At 34.2% G+C, this 17810-nt stretch overlaps 1 pseudogene; it reads left to right on the top strand.

Moving 5' to 3' along the window:
• Positions 1–16869, top strand: part of LOC144252707 (transport and Golgi organization protein 1 homolog) — a 29168-nt pseudogene extending 12299 nt beyond the window's left edge.
• The last annotated feature ends 941 nt before the right edge of the window (positions 16870–17810 follow it).

Here is a 17810-nt window from a genome sequence, read left to right as displayed (position 1 = left end):
TAAGTAATTGAGTAGATAATTTAAAGAATGGTAATGTGAATCAGTATGTTTTCATTTCTGTTTTTCTTTGCAAAGAATGAAATGATTCCATTTTCTGAAAAGAAAGTGTTTTGAGAAGGGAGGAATATCAAGCTACAACACTTTACTGTATTTCCCATCTGTGAAATAAGCTTAAATTGAAATATCATTTTGGATGGGAGGGGTACCTGTGATTGAACTCTGGGGCACTCTACTGAGCCACATCCCCAACCCCCTATATTTAGAGACCAAGTCTCACTTAGTTGCTTAGTGTCTCGCTCTTGCTGAGGCTGGCTTTGAACTTGGGATCCTTCTAGCTCAGCCTCCTGAGCCACTGGGATTACAGGTGTGCACCACTGCACCCAGCAAAATATCATTGTTCTTATATTTTTCTTAAATTTTAATAATTTTTATACTCTTATTGCTAATAAGCATAGATTGCTTTTTAAAAGCATAATAGTTATGCTAAGAAGTATTTCCTCATAGTACCATATAACATGTCTTTGCTTTTAGTAGATTGAGTAATTGAATTTCATTTAGTGATTGTAATAATCTTGTGTATTTCCCCCTTTTAGTCAATGAACAGCAAATTTCCAAAAAGGTGAACAATTTCATGAAAGAAAATGAGGAACTAATGCAGAAATTGTCAAATTATGAACAGAAGGTATAATTATTCTTTTTCTTTCTCCCTTGGTTCTAGCTTGAATCATTTCTACCTGTTTTAATTTAAAATCGTATTTTAAAATTTTTGTTTCATTATTTCCTACAAATCATCCAAATTCTAAGCAGTCATATGTATTAAGTACTGCTTTCTTCTGGAAAGGGTCACTTGTCTGGAAGTAACTTGTATAGTAGCACTATAATTTGTGTATCTTAATTCTGAATGCTTTATTTACATAGATGAAGGAATCAAAGAAACAGCAGGTCCAAGAGACCATGAAACAAAATATGATTCTTTCTGATGAAGTAACTAAATATAAGGTAAAAATCCCTTCTTTGGGGGGAATTACATTCTAAACTCAAAAGTAAATGTAATGAGTGAGTGATCTTGACACCTTTTTTTTCCAGGATGAAATGAAGCTTCTTGAAAAAGCTAATGAACTTCTGGATGAGAGAGCTAAAAGTCTTCTTGTTATGTTAGAATCTGAGAGAGAACAGAATGCTAAGAATCAGGACTTGGTATGAGTTTTGCTGCTAAGTGTTACTGCAATTTGGCTTTTGAAATATTTTGTAAAATTGGTTAAGTTGAACTTAGTCCAGCTGTTAACTAAAGTAAGATTAGGAGTCAAGGAAGTTGAACACACTTCTGCCCATTTTGTGGAACTTTTAAGTACTGATACAACAAATTATTTTTATGGGCCTAGGAAATATTTTTATTCTCAACCTTGGATAATTTTCATATTGCTTTGCTCTGCCCTTGGAAACATGCAGAACAACTAAAAAACTATTGTCCAGTTGAATAGTATTTGTTTACTTTTTACTTGAAAGTGTAATGAATTAATGAATTTTCTGCACTTAAAAAAATTTTACTTACATATTTCATTTTCAATTTCTATAAGTTTCTGTAATTACATAAAAGTTGCAAAAGATAGTAGAGTGTGTTCTGAAATATCCTACCCCCAAGTAAGCTTGATCACCTAGCTGAGGTAGTATTTATCAGATTTCTCCACTGTAAAAATTCTTTCCAATCCTTGTCATATTGCATTCTTTGGAAGTTACCATGCACAGCCCACAGTTAAAGTATGAAGAGTTACAAGCTCAGGATGCAGCTCATGGTAGAGCACTTGCCTAGCATGCATGAGGCCCAGGATTCAATCCCAGGCATTGCAAACAAAGATTGCAGAGTTATGTCCACTTCCTTAAGGAGCGAGTATCTTTATAATTTTTTTGGAATTCTTCTGTATGTGAGATTAGTCTATTCTTCCTTAAATTTTATCATTTTTTACTTCAGATAAGAAAATTTTAAAAATGATCTTGGGAAATTTTTTTCTCTATCACTCGAAAAAAATTACTAATTTGAACTGGTTTATTTGAAACAGTAATTAATTAGTTAATTTTCTATGCTTTAAAACATTTTATTTACTTATTGCATTATGGTTTTCTATACTTTGTCCTTTTTTTCTGGTTATCTCATAAACAGTAATGTTGTGGATGCCATGAAATATTTATGACTTCATTTTCCCTCATCTCTTTCATTTCTTGATTTTTTGCTTAGTCCAAGCTGGATCCCCTGCATTTACCTGAAATTTAATGGGATGGCTTGACAAATATTTTGTTGTGTTTATCTTTTTTAGTATATATATATATATGTGTGTGTGTACACACACACACACACACACACACACACATATGTATCAGTATTTCTACTGAAATCCTAATGCATATTTTGTGTTCTGTTTTTACCTGGCAGATAATGGAAAATAAGAAATCTATAGAGAAGCTTAAAGATGTCATTTCAGTGAATACTTCTGAGCTTTCAGAGGTAAAGCTGCCAACTCTTGCTAACGGATATTAATACTACATCTTAGTTTTGTTGCGAACCAAAAATTTGAGGTGTGCTAAAATGTGCAAAAAATAAGAACTATATGATGTCTGGTTTGGGAAAGTATAACTTTGTTTTTTCTTTGGAACTAATTCACTAACTGTAGTGTTTTGCATTAGCTTCAAATTATCCTCAATGAAACTAAGCTTCGTGAAGAGAAGGTGAAGTTGGAATGCTGTCAGCTTCAGAAAGAAAATACCATGCTTAAGAAGGAGAAAGAGCAGGTAAAGAAAATTTGATGTCATACATAATGTAAACTAGAGAAGTGAATCTTTCTTGGATCTGTTTCTGAGGTAAGGAATATTCATGTAGGACCTTTTCTAGATATGCAAAGTTTAAACAATGCTCCCCAAATTGAGTGCATATATATGTTCTCCATCTGTTTTGGATTTTTGGATTATTGCTTTTCTTATAAAATATCAATCAGTTATTAACTTGCATAGCCTCAAAGAAACTTTTTAAAACAGAAAATTAAGTATTTTATGATCCTGTTTTGAGTAGTTACTGATTCACCGGCCAAGGGAAGATTACATGATAAGGAATCTAAATTTAGGAGACAGTCATATGTGCCCAGCCATTCCTGCTGGAGGTAAATTATTTGAATTGACAGCAATTTTCTGGGGAATGCAATAAAACAGGGTCAACTTCCTGATAGCTCTGATGTTCTTACTGCAGCTGTGAGAGTTGGGGCCACTCTGCCCTCTTCCTTAACCAAGGTCTCAACCCCCTCGTTTGAGGCAGGCCACCGAGGAGTATGGCTCTCTATTTCTTTGTCTAAGTCTTGTAGTCCTAATGTATCCAGTGCAGAAACCCCTACCTAACCCATAGGAATTCATGTGTTTTGACTTTTCAGTTGCAGCAGGAAGTCAAAGACTGGAGTACATCACATGCTGAGCTCAGTGAACAAATCAAATCATTTGAGAAGTCCCAGAAAGATTTACAAGTAGCTCTTAGTTACGAAGATAATACTAATAAAGTAAGTTTATACTCCAAATACATGTTTCATCTCATGAATTCTCCTGAAATCTTCTGAATTAAAATCGAAAGTCTTCCAACCTTTTGCTTCTTTTCTAGGCTTTGACTAATTATATCACACTGTTGAATCGGTTACAATGTGAATCTAAATCTGAGGATCAAAATAGAGAAGATGAGTCAGATGAATTAACCAATGGAGAGAGAGCAGGTAAGATCAGTCTCAGGGAGGTTGAATCCTTTTTTGCTTTCCTGTCTTTAAGTATACAGATGCCACTTTTCAGCTGGATGAATTTCTTCTTAAGCTTCAGGGTTGTAGACACATATCACTGGATCTATAGATATGTCTGTTGCATTGGCAGAGGTGGGTTGCTGCGGTATAATGTAGCAATAGGCATGTGAAGAACACTGACTTTTTCTATCCCATTGAAAACTAGTAAGTACACTGCAGCTACAATAGTCACATCCTATACCTCTAAGTATTGAACATTGTACAGTAAGAGAAATTTATTTCTTAACTTATGCAGATGATACTTGATTTTGATACTCATCATCTCTATGGCTCTGTGGTTTTAAGGTCCACAGTCAGTCTTAAGAGTCCAGAGGCAGTTGGAACCATAAACTAAGGCTGTGAGAACAGAGGCTAGAGACTATCAGAAAGCTAGAGAGGGAGTGTAACAGTGTTTACTGATGAGGAAAATATTTCCAGATGTTTTCTCCCAAGTTGGATATTGCTTACATAGCAAGTATTTCAAACCACACCTGGTAGTAGATTCAGGGAGAAAATATAGGATTGAATCTTTCTAAATAAGACACTTACTTGCCCAGGTGAAGATAGATCTGAGAGAGAAGAAAAGCTTTTATCTTACAAGAATAGCAGAGATAACATTTTAGTTGTGCAAACTAGAAATTCACCTTTTTTTGGTTTCTACTTCTATTTATTTTTATGCTGAAGATCAAACTCAGTGCCTCACACATGCTAGGTGAGCACTCTACCACTGAGCCACAACCCCAACCTGAAATTCACCTCTCTCTCTCTTTTTTTAAATCTAAGCTTGCAATTCTCTTAAAAGTCATTAGTCTAATCAGTTTAATTATTTAATTGATTTTTTTTTCTTCCGGTGTTTGAACACGATCATTCTTTAGTTTGGGGAAGTTAGGAGAATATAGAGTTAAAAGTAAGGAAAGAAAAAGCTAAAGTCTTTTGTTTTTTAGGTGATCGGAACGAGAAGATCAAAGATCAAATTAAGCAGATGATGGATGTCTCTCGGGTATAGTTCTTTGTAAGAGTCCCATAGTGCCTGTGAATTCTTCCTGTGCCTCACTTTTAAGAATACCTCTCTTTTCTGCAATTTTTAGACACAAACTACAATATCAGTAGTTGAAGAGGATCTAAAACTTTCACAACTTGAGCTAAGAGCCTCGAAGTCCACAAAATGTAATCTAGAAGGTGGGTTCTTCTTGAGAAGAAATTGCCATGTTGGAAAGACTTAAAATTTTATTGGAAAGATAAAGCTTCTTGCTTTCATGCTTCTTACTTTTCTTGGCACTACTCCCTCAAACAAGTTCTTAAGTCCTTGTACACATATAGAGATAAACTGTTTTATCCTTTACAGACCAAATAAAGAAATTAGAAAGTGACTGCAATTCACTACGGTCTTCTAAAGTTGGACTGGAAGAGGAATGCAAAACTCTTAGGCAGAAAGTGGAGATTTTAAATGAACTCTACCAGCAAAATGAGATGGCATTACAAAAGTAAGATTTTCATTGTTTGTTATTGTTATCACTGTGTGAACTAACAGATAATTTTATCTTTTCTTAAGATTATTTACAATTTCTTCTAGTTGTAATAAGTAGAGATTTGTCTTTTTTCCTTTGTGTTTTGTTTCCTATAAGTTGCATTTTTCTTTCCATCGTCAGTCTTAAGAGTCCTGAGGTAGTTGGAACCATAAACTAAGGCTGTGAGGACATCGTAATCAATTGTCAAATTCATATGAAGGCAGGAAGTGGTAAACTGGTATTAACAGTCACTTATGTGGAAATACCTCTCAAAGATCTAGACCCTTTCTATGATCCCACTACTTATTTTAATTACCTTTCATTGTGATCAGTTATGTAATTCTAATGTTTTGAACTTGTATCTCTAACTCTGGACCTTTAAAAATACTGAGTGATTTGGAATGACATGTTTTAGTAGAATAAAAACTTCAAAAAGGAATAATATTTACTTATTGATGGTACAAGTTTTGGACTTGAATATCTCAGATGTTCACACTAAAAATTGAACTGTGGCAAGGACCTTAGGAGTTATGATTACAGAAGTACTTGTTTGTAGTATATATTTATATATTAATCTTCTCAGTGTGGAGCTAGTTATTTTTTGAAAGTTCATTTGAAGTTTTTAATCCACAAAAATACTTGAATTCTCTAAAAATAGTTTGTGTGTCAGATTTTATTTATTTGCACCTGATTTTACTCTTCAGCATTTATATATATATATTCTTTTATATAATATATATATAATTAATATATAATATATATAATATATATTACTTTATATAATATATAATATATATAATATATATTACTTTATATAATATATATATTCTTTTATATAATATATTCTTATTAATTTTCTCTATAGCCGCTTGAGTGGACTTTCTAAAATATAAGTCTGTCCATGTCAATATGTGCCTGTGGTTTATGAAGAATTTGCTTTCTATTTGATGACCTGTTCTTTTTTTTCTTCCTTGTATCTTTTTTTTTTTTTTTAAAGAGAGAGTGAGAGAGGAGAGAGAGAGAGAGAATTTTTAATATTTATTTTTTAGTTCTCGGCGGACACAACATCTTTGTTGGTATGTGGTGCTGAGGATCGAACCCGGGCCGCACGCATGCCAGGCGAGCGCGCTACCGCTGAGCCACATCTCCAGCCCCCCTTGTATCTTTTTAATAGTTTAAATATTTTTAATTATTTTCCTCATCCCCTGTATAAGCTTGATGTAATCCTAAATTATAATGGAATTATAATTATATAATTATAATTATAATTTTATTCATCTTCTCATAATTTAAAGGCCATGGTATATATTCTGGATTTAATAACAACCTGACATAGATTAATAGGTTTATTATCTTTTTATGGGCTTTAAGTAGCTCCTGAATCAGATAACTGTTGTGGCATTGTATGTTAGTACTTCATATACTGTGAACTCCACAAAACATTCATTCAATTTATACACATATTTAAAGTTTCTGTAGTTCTGCATTCTACACTGTTGGTTTCTTATTTGAAATTATTTTCATTCTATTTGAACATTGTCCTTTAATGATAGATTTGATTAGTGTATCAAAGTAGTACAAGGATAAATAGAGAATAGTATTTTATCCACTAAATATTGCTACCTTTATAATCTGTGTTAGGTTGACATGAACTTCATGATTAGAGTTAAAACCAGTTTCCATTTTTTAAAGGTTCTTTCTTTTGGCTACTGAATTTTGACTGTTACTTAGTTTTAGCAATTTAAAAATATCCAATTAATTACCATCTGTTTTAAATTTTTTCATTAAGGAATCCATTATCATTGTTGTTTGGTCTTATCCCTCCCCTAGTTCCTGTAGTCATTTCTCTGTTTTTTTAACAGTTGTATTGGGAAGTGCCTAGGTGTAGTTTTCCCCACCCCACCCACTTTTTCTCTTGCAGTTATGTTGCTTGGGACCATTAAACATTTCTTGAATTTTCGAGTCTTTTTCTAAATGTTGATTTTACCTCATTCTCTCTTCTGATTATAATAATGCATATTAGAATTTGATTTCCCATGCCTCCTACATTCTGGATTTACTTCTTCTGGATATTTTCTTCTGACCTATCTTAAAAGTGCTAGGATTTATTTTACTTCCCAAATCTGCTGCTAAAATCATTCATTGAGTTTAGGATTTTAAAAAGTTCAGGGTTTAAAATATTATTTTAGTTGTAGAGGGACATAATATTTTATTTTATTTTTTATAGGATTTTTTAAGAGAGAAAGAGAGAATTTTAATATTTATTTTTTAGTTTTTGGTGGACACAACATCTTTGTTTGTATGTGGTACTGAGGATTGAACCCGGGCTGCACGCATGCCAGGCGAGCGCACTACCGCTTGAGCCACATCCCCAGCCCAACACAATATTTTATTTATTTTATGTGGTGTTGAGGACTGATCCCAATGCCCCACACATGTGGGGCACGTGCTTCACCACTGAGCCACAACCCCAGTCCTATTTCAGTACTACAGCTCAAACCCAGGACATTGAGCCATGTGCTCTACTATTGAGCTACCTCCCCAGACTCCTTGCTCTTTCTCATAAGGGACTAGTGTCTTACTGCTTTCCAAGCTATCTTTAATCTCATCATTCTGCCTCTGCCTCTTGAGTATCTTCTACTGTAGGTAGGTCACCACACCCAACCTTTTCTTGGTTTTATAGTTTCTAATCCTTTGACAAAATTCATAATCTTTTTTTTTCCTCTTTTGTGGTGGTGGGTTTGAACTCAGAGTCTTGTGCATGCAAGGCAGCATTCTACCAACTAAGCTATATTCCCAGCCCTGAAATTCATAATCTTGACTTTACTCTTTTGACTGTATAAAGCACAGTGATTTTAAAACATGTGCAGATAACCCCATTAGGTGGTTTTCTTTTCTGTGGGATTTTTTCTCACAGAATTTTGTCTTATGGAGTGCCTGGTCAGTTTTGATTGGCTAACATTGTTGTGATAATTATAGATGAAATTTGAGGACTAAGATGAAGTTATCTTCTTATAGAAAAGTGTTGAGGTTACTTGAGTAAGATTGTCACTTTAAACTTAGTCAGCAATTAAGATAATTCAAAAATGACTTGTCTTTTCAATGTTTCAGTATTATTCCTTTTGGATTTTTTGCCTGTTCATCACTTAAGTGTGCAGTATTTTCTAATCTAAACTCAAAGGCTAGGGCTTTTATTAAGGGTCCCTTTATTTGTAGCCCCAAACACTTCTTTTTTTCTTCTAAGCCCAAGAATTGGATGAAGGCTTAGTTCAGACTCATTATATCTTTGTGTTATGTTCAATATGTGGGTAAACCTAGGAGAAAAGTACCTTAAAGTGCCAACCTTACTTGTAATTCTGAGATTCCTTTTTCTAATGGATCTTGGCCACATCCATATATCTCCACTGCCTTTTTAGCTTGGATCCCTTCAAACACAATTTTATATTCTTATAAAGATATTTTGATTTTTCTTAGTGCTCCTCAGACTAACTCTTTGATAATTGGAAACAAAATTCTCTCTGTCCTTCAAGATTTAGTTTTCTCCATATTCCTTCTTAAGCCAGTGGGGAAAATTATTATATTCCTTTAGGCATCATTTATACCTGAAACAGTGAACTCTTTTATTCTTTAGCATCTTACAAGGTAACTAGTATATTATAGCCACTCATAAAATACTTGCTGAAGAATTAAATGAGAAGCTATATAAGAATATATAATCCCCTTTTTCTATTTGGTATCAATAATCCTTTTTTACTATAGTTCTTCTGATTTATGGAAAATTAAGTTTCAAGTTAATTATCTTTTGAATTGGAACTATGGCTAAAGAGGGTAGTACAAGGATAGCAGAAAATAGTATTTTTTAAATCATTAAATGTGTCTACCTTTGTCTCAGTAGATGAACATCTTGAGTTTCATGATCAGAGTTAAAACTTGTCAGTAGATAATACTCTGATTGTAGGTCAGTTTGGCTTCTTTTTCTGGTTGACAGGCATTATCAAAACTCAGATTGGTCTTTTTGCTTAATTACAATTCTTTTGAAATAGATATCTAAAGTGTGAAAAATGTTCTGTGGTAAATTGCATAGCTAAAAGACATATTCTAGAAGATTTTTTCTTTGACTGACTATATCTTTATTATGGTACCAGTCTTGGATTGAGAAGAGTTCCCCCATGACAAAGATATACTTAATGTCCTACCCATGGCAGAAACGAGAAAAGAATTATCCCCTGCTTTATCCTAATATGTTTAATTATGTTAGGTTGATCAGTCCTGATCTTCCACATTGAAGTAAAGTGAGTTTTTATTATCTTACACACAGGAGACTTGCCCTTGGGGCACATGTTGTTTTCACATTTATTTTATTTACTGGTAAGTAGAGAATTAAGAGGAGAAGTTAGAAAATGTAAGTGATTTGCCAGAGTTTGATTTACGAAATTGCAGGTTTGAATTTCTATTTTATGTGCCTAAGCATTTTATAGAATTGTGGGAAGTGATATTCACAAAGAAAAACTTTTGATTTGATAACTGGCTTTATTTTAGGAAACTGAGCCAAGAAGAATACGAGAGACTAGAAAAAGAGCAGCAGCTGTCAGCTGCAGATGAAAAGGTGGTTTCCGCTGTACAGGAAGTTAAAAATTACAAGTGAGTTCAGTTTCTAAAGGAGGGTGTCAGTGTCTAATGAACTAGTGTTAGCTTTCTTTTTAATCTTTTTTTACATTGTGTAGATAGAAGAAAATAGCTTGGAAGTATAAATAACGAGAGGATATGAATACATTCAATTCACACAGGAGAAAAAATAAATTTCAACTTAACAAATGAAAAATGTTAACAAAGATTTACTTATACCTAATGGGCAAGACCATAGGGAACTTGGTCAATGCAAACAGTTCTGGGGGTTTTGTATGTTGTAGTAATTCTTTAAGAAATCAGTTTGCTGTGTGATGTATCAAGACCCACAAAAGTGTGGCATTTGATAGACCTTGGAAATCTTCTATGGATATAATTTGAAAAAAACAAAAAAAGTTTTAAGGAGGAAGATATTTCTAGCAGAATTACTTGAGAACACACTCATGAACAGTTAAGGAAACTATAATTTATCATTCAGAATCTCTAGCAATTAAATGATAAAGAAGTTATTAGTATTAGGTTTTTATTTAATTTATTTATTTATTTATTTATTTATTTATTTATTTATTTATTTATTTATTTATTTTTGGTGCTTTACTACTAAGCTACATCCTTAGACCTTTTTTTTACTTTGAGCCAGGGTCTCAGTTGCATAGGTTCCCACGTAATTGCTGAGACTGACCTCGAACTTGTGATCCTCCTGCCTCAGCTTCCCAATCATTGGGATTACTGGCATGTGGCATTGCACCTGGCCTGTAGTATTAGTTTTGATCACACTGGATTCATATAACCATAGAAATGTTTTTCTTATGTATGATAACGTCTTTAAAAGTATAGCTGATGGAATAAAGGGAAAATGGTCAGAATGTTTCAAATGTTATTCAATTGTTGTAATTCTTAGGCGGAGAATTGAAGAGATGGAAAAAGAACTACAGAAAACTGAGCGCTCATTTAAAAACCAGGTAGTAATTAATACTGTCCTGTAGTTGCAGAATTCTTTGATATCTAATACAGACAATTATAGGCTATTATAATGAGTCCCTAAAAACATATTTTTTTAATGTGTTGTCTTTTTCAGATTGCTATGCATGAGAAGAAAGCTCATGATAATTGGGTAAGATTTTTCCCCCTTTTCTTTATTTTGTGCATAGCCTACCGCAACTGAATTTGAATATTTTCTCTTTAATAGCTCAAAGCTCGTTCTGCAGAAAGAGCTATAGCTGAAGAGAAAAGGGAAGCTGCTGATTTGAGACAGAAGTATGTGATTTTGGTATCTTACTATATGTTTTATAGTGTTTTAAGGTTATCCTAGATATTATCTGTGAAGGAATAGATTGCTGTTTCATAATTCAGCCCATTCTTTCTCAATATTCAAGACTATTGGAAATGACCCAAAAGATGGCAGTGCGGCAAGATGAACCCGTGATTGTAAAACCTATGCCGGGAAGACCAAATTTACAAAATCCTCCTCGGAGAGGTAGGGGGCACTTTGTAAAAGGAGCTATTTTATTTCTTGGTGCATAATGTATGTAAATTACTTTTTATTTCTGTGTGTAATGGTTATGAAATAATCTGAATGATTTGCTAAAGCGGGAGGTGAGGGTTGGTGTCAGGGAGAAGGCTGCCTTAAAGTAGTAGCACGGCATTGTTGTCTTTAGGTCCACTGAGCCATAATGGCTCTTTTGGTCCATCCCCCTTGAGTGGTGGAGAATGTTCCCCTCCACTGACAGCAGAGCCAGCTGGGAGACCTCCTTCTGCTACTCTTAATCGAAAAGATATGCCTAGAAACGGATTTGGTTAGCATTCACATGTTGCTTCAAGGTTTTGTTTTTTTTTTCCCTTTTGAATATTTTAATGAAAACATATAATTTGGGCCTGTACAATATATAGAAGATAATTTCTTACTTTATCTTAGTGAATGTTTTCTGTAAAATCTGTTCTAGAATAGAAAACATTTTTTTTTTTTCCTGGAGGTCTCTGTATTGTTTTTTTCTTTTAAATTTTACTCTGTGAAGTGTAAACCTTTATCTTTAAATTAAATCTCTATGGTGTTCCTTTCCCAAATATTATAAAAGTAGCCTTAAACTTTATGTAGCATACTTTATTTCCTACATGAAAATACTGAGTCTTATTTCCAATTCTAAATAGGACTGTAGTCTTGGTAAGATTGGAAGTCAGGTTATACAGACTAAAGAAAAGCCAGCCTACACATACTTCAAGTCTATAGCTTAAAGTTTAGGACCAATACTTATTAATCTGCTGTTCTATCAACCCAAGGCAGTTCTTTATTTTACTTAAGTCTCTTCATAAATTGTGATTTACGTATTGGGCAGCCCATTTTTTTAAAAAAATATTTTTAATTGTAGATGGACATGATATCTTTATTTATTTTTTAAATGTGTGCTGAGAATCAAACCCAGTGCCTCACACATGCTAGGCAAACACTCTACAACTGAGGTATGACCCCAACCTCTGGGCAACCCATTTTTCATTTTGCTTTCTAGGTATTGTTGAATCCTGACCTGTCCACCAGTGGTTTATTTCTTCTGAAAAATACATACAAGGGCTCTGATCTTTCTTTCCCAAGGGTCAATGGATGGACCTTTACCTCGTACTGGTCTTCTGAGGCATCTGGGAAACCTGTTGCCTCTGGTAAAGGGACCAAGTAATTTCAAAGAATCTGTAATTGTGGATGGATGATTTTTATTCTTTTCATGTTAGAATAAGTCTGAATCCATTCTTTGATCTCTAACAGACCCAGGATGTGTTCCACCTCACATGAACAGCAGCTCCAGAAGTTCTTCTCCAGCTAAGGTTACGAATGAGGGCAAGGTAAGTTCTGTAGTTACTGTGAATCATGTGGTCATGCAGGAACATGTAGCTTTCCTACAGTACTTGCTCTTTGCTTTATCCTTCTTTGTGTTCTATTTGTACAATCCCATTTGTTTTTTAAAAAGCAAACTGTTCCCCAAGAACCTGAGACCCCCTCAGTCTCCACCATTACTTCTTTGACTGAGCATCCAGTTGGATGCTTAGAGGTTGAGAACTGAATTGGGTTTTATTCTGTGCATTTCTGGGAAGGATATTCAGAGCATGACACTGATCTTGTTTGCTGTAAACTGCATGCAATATTGAGCTTACTTTTCTCCTTAACTTGGGAATGTTGCTTAAGTGTGTACAACTGTAATGAACTACAGAATGTGAAAAGTTATCACTCTAACTTTATATGGTGTTTTGTGTTGAATGTTCTAAGGCAAAGTAAATTCATTATAAATTATATAATTCATATATTTTTTTATTTTTTTGGAAGAATGTTATTTAAGAATTCCTCCATTTGTGCAAACCCTATTTTGAGTGATTTGAATTAGATTGGTATCAGATTTTCTGAAATTGAAATACTGTTTCAATGAAACAATGATCATCTAAAATGACCTCTTGAGCCAGTCCCAAGAAATGGTCTCATTTGTTCACATAAGTATATTCTCTTGTAACTGTGTTGCTATTATATCTGGTAGGTCTTCTGCAGCTCTATAACAAAATAAATTTTAATTGTTTAGTTTCAAACCCACTACTCATAGGAAATGATAAATCAATATCTCAAATGGTGTACAGTAAATGAATGTAAATATTAAAGCTTTGTCTTCCTAATTTGTGTATATAGCACTGTGATGGAAAATACTTCTCAAGTTCCAGTGTATATATATTCCAGGAATATACATCTCTAGAGAAATCTAAGGGCACCTTAGATAAGACCCCAAATCCCTTTGTAGTAGAAGATTTAAAAGAGAGAAAAGACCCATTGTTAGAGAGGAGTAGAGGTGGGAAAAGCATGGCTTGGAGGCAAACCTGGGATTGAGTTCCTTTAATATGCAGTGTGGCCTTCAACAAATTATGATATTCCATTTGCTTTTGTTCCCTCTTATTTAAAATAAGACAGTCTACTTAAAGATCTCAGAGGTTGAATAATATATGAAAGACTTACTGAAGATACTCTGAATAGTAGCTATTATTACATGGGTAGAGAATGGATTTTTCATTTTATTCTGTTCATTCTTAATATGGAAGTAATGAGCTATTGTGATGAAAGGGAAGTGATGGGGAGGGGGGGGACTCCCTTTGAAATAGATTGTAGTGAATACAGCATGACATACTGGTCAGAAATCACCTCTGTTAATAACCTCTGCCAGTCCTCTTGCCTTTCCCTTTCCTGTGCAGATATAATCAGTAACAAACTGCTCCCTCTTGTGGCATCCTTCCAACTTCTGTAAGCTGTCGGTGGGAATACACAGGAGGGGTGGGTAGTTTTGTTGCACTGATGGTGTTCTCTGGACAGGTGCCTGTTTTGGGTTTTAGCTTTTATCGGTGTTGGTACTTTGTCTTAATACATAGGAATTTTAAAACTTTTAACTGCTTTCAAATCTTAAATTGCAGGTTCATATGGCTATGAAAGGGCCCCCTCCTTTCTCAGGGGTACCCTTCATGGGACCCCCGATGGGACGGCCTCCACCACCTCCCATTTGGTATGGACCGCCACGTCAGCTTGGTGGGCCTTTTGGGCCTCGGCCAATTCCTCCACCGTTTGGTATGATGATCTGAACAGTAGTGATTGACTTATAAATCACATTCATCTTTCATTTCTATTGCTTGCTAAAACAGTTGGTTGCTATCTCAGGTCTTAACAATGGAAGGATAAAGCTGAGTACATTTTAACTTTTCCTCCAGTTTTCTGGGACATATGGGACACTACATAATCTTATACTGAGATAGGCAATAGCTATCTCTCATAGACAAGGATAAGGGGCTATATACAGAAAAGCCAGAAATATTACTTCTGCAGATGTTTGTTGAAAATCTGTTGATATGCACTGCAATAGATGGAAAGGTGGATGAGACACATGCCATAACTTAAAATTTTGTCACAGATATGAAAATCCTATAACATAAAGTTTGTAATCACCCATAATGGAAGCATAAGCAGTAGGTTATAGAATATAGAAAAGTCAAACCCTCCTTACCTTGAGAAAAGTCAGAGGGAAGTGTTAAAGAGGAGGATTTAACAGTGACCTAATAAATATTGCTGATTTAATTAGGTGGCTTTGGAAGGCCTTTTTCAGGAGGGCATGCACCTTGATTCTGATGGCATGTGTAAAGTCCATGCTGAAATACTTCATGAATTTTTAATGGATACAGTAATTATAGTGGAATTTCCTTTTATCAATATTTCTTTGATGTAGTGAAGTTCTTATTTCATGATCTATCATCTTGTCATGGTAATATAGTACTTCCAAATATAAATGGAGCTCTTGTGAGATAGAAATAATTCTGCAATTATATAGTAGGGAAAGAAAAAAGACAAGCCTGGAGCTAGGTAGAGCCATGTTTAAATCCTTAATATGTTGCTTCATGGCTGGTTGGTCAAAGGCTATAACTAAACTTGTTCCATCTCAGTTTGCCTCATCTGGCAAGTCAGGATGTTCACCAGTTGATGTTCTAGGCTTGGGAGAAATTAAAGACTATATTAACATACTTGAAATCACCCTAGTTCAGAAATTTCTGGGTATTTACATAACTTCCTTTTTATTTTCCAGGTCCTGGTATGTGTCCACCAATAGGCTTCAGAGAATATGCACCAGGTGTTCCACCTGGAAAATGGGATTTGCCTTTTGACCCTCGTGATTTTTTTCCAGGACCCGCACCAGCACCATTTAGACCTTTAGGCTCATTTGGCCCAAGAGAGTACTTCATTCCTGGTGCCCCATTACCACCTCCAACTCATGGTCCCCAAGACTATGGGCCACCACCTGCTGCAAAAGACTTAATGCCTTCAGGCTTTAAAGATGAACCTCCACCTACACCTAATTCTCAGATTAGTGAGGGCTGTTCACAGGCCTTAAAACAGGGCCCATAAAATTAACCTTTGACACTTAGTCAGAAAATGGACTATAAACTATTCATCAAGTTAAAGGATTATTGGCTTCAAAATATAAAAGTTTATTTTAAATGGTTTATGTTTTTAGAATGAAGCTGCCTTGGTGCAGTATACATTTTGAGCCAAAATATTTTCCCCCTAAATATCCCCCACTTAAGCTAGAGTATCCTTCCAATTTTAAAATGTGCAATAAGGAATACATTTGTTTTAGTTAATGTAGCATATACAATTGCTAAATGATTTAGAGTGTCATAATTATGGACATTTCCTGTGGAAATGCTTTAAGAACATGTATTTCCATTATCCTATTTTTAGTGTATTCCAGTTGATAACAGAGAAATGGTGTTTTATAAGCTTGATTTTTTTTTTCTCTTTCAATATCTGGTCGCAGAGACTGCTACACTAAAAATTTTTACTCAAAGATCATAAACTTCATTTTCCTTCTTGCTGAAGTTCTTTGTTGTAATAGTTCATAAAAAATGTTTATTAATATTTCCCAAGTGTCTGTTGATTCATTGGATCGTCATGAGACTTTGTGCCATTGGGGAAGCATGTCAACTCACTCTCAGAACTGAAGATGGTGACTTGTCAGCATATTCCCTGTTGCTCACTGTTAAGGAGGCTGGACCTTGGTCAACTGTGGACTTCTACAAAGGATTTCTTTTACTTGTGAGAAGTCTTGTGGCTCTATTTTTGTAGCACATTCATGTACTTTTTTCTAACCACTGTCCATGTGAGAATGGTTTTCTGAGAATGAGTTTACATTGGTAGCAAGAGTTGTTTGACCTGAAGTTCTACTGCTTTTGCCATTATTGCATTATAACAGTAAAATATAAGGTGGTATGTTGTGTCTATAAAAAATTAGGAAATTTCTTTTTAAAAATGTACACAACACACTCTTCTCTTTCCCATACCTTGCCACTGATTTTCAAGGAATATGATAAAAAAAATTAGAAAAGTATAATCCTCTAAGAATGAATGAAACTCTAAGGCTTATAATGTCTTTAATCAGCAACTATAGGCTGAATTAAATTCTTTTTTTTGATAGATACTCAAATATATTTTATTTAAAAATCAATTAAAGCAAGTCCTGAATCTGTAACTACTGTCTTTAAAACAATGTTTCTAAGAACTAGCTCTCCAGAACTGTAATTTTAATTACGGCAATTTTAACAGTACATTTTAAAGAGGTTTAAGATTTAAATAAAATTATAAAAGCCTGGTACTTTTGCTTACTGCTAGACCAGATTCTTCCATTCTTTTAAATTCTAGAAAGTAATAGGATTGTTGAAACCTAGAACATAACATATCATTGTTCTTTTTATGTCCCCTAAGTATTCTCAAAATAGGGGCAAAAGCTTCAGTGTGAAACAAAATCTCTGTGAAACAAAATCTCTAAAATTCTGAAGATAACTCAGAATCAAAAAGAATTTGAGTCCTTTAGGAAGAATTCAATCTACATAACCTCCATTTAATAGTAGAAGCAGCAGCTGTGTGTAAGAGGAAAACCATATAATAGCTTATGCCATTTTTAACCATGTAAAATAAAATTTAAGTCACAAACACATTTTGAATGTATCTTTCAACCTCTACAGGACACAAGGCAATGCTGAAGTTACTATAACTCCTAATTTTAAAATAGCATTTAAATAAAGGTGATGTCAGCTAGGAAGATAGATTTTCAAGGAAAGGCAGATTTATTATTTTATTCAAAGCAACAGTAGTTTTCCCTCTAAAGCCTTTTTTGTATTTATTCTATTAGTAAGTTATAATGTGTTCTATGTAGTTTATCTGAGCAGTTCTGAACCCACCCATAGTTGCCTCTCCTTACATCCATCTGATTGTACCACTTCTGTAGCAAAGCCCAAGGTAGCTGCCCACGTACAGGTTGTGTAGAGAATACTGTCCCTTGATTCAATTATACTTTTGTATCAAAAGTTTTAG

The sequence above is a fragment of the Urocitellus parryii genome, unplaced genomic scaffold (genome assembly GCF_045843805.1).
Source record: "Urocitellus parryii isolate mUroPar1 unplaced genomic scaffold, mUroPar1.hap1 Scaffold_53, whole genome shotgun sequence".
In the NCBI taxonomy this organism is placed as follows: domain Eukaryota; kingdom Metazoa; phylum Chordata; class Mammalia; order Rodentia; family Sciuridae; genus Urocitellus; species Urocitellus parryii.
The sequence above is the reverse complement of the archived record's forward strand: the minus strand, read 5'-3'. Positions and strand labels throughout refer to the sequence as shown.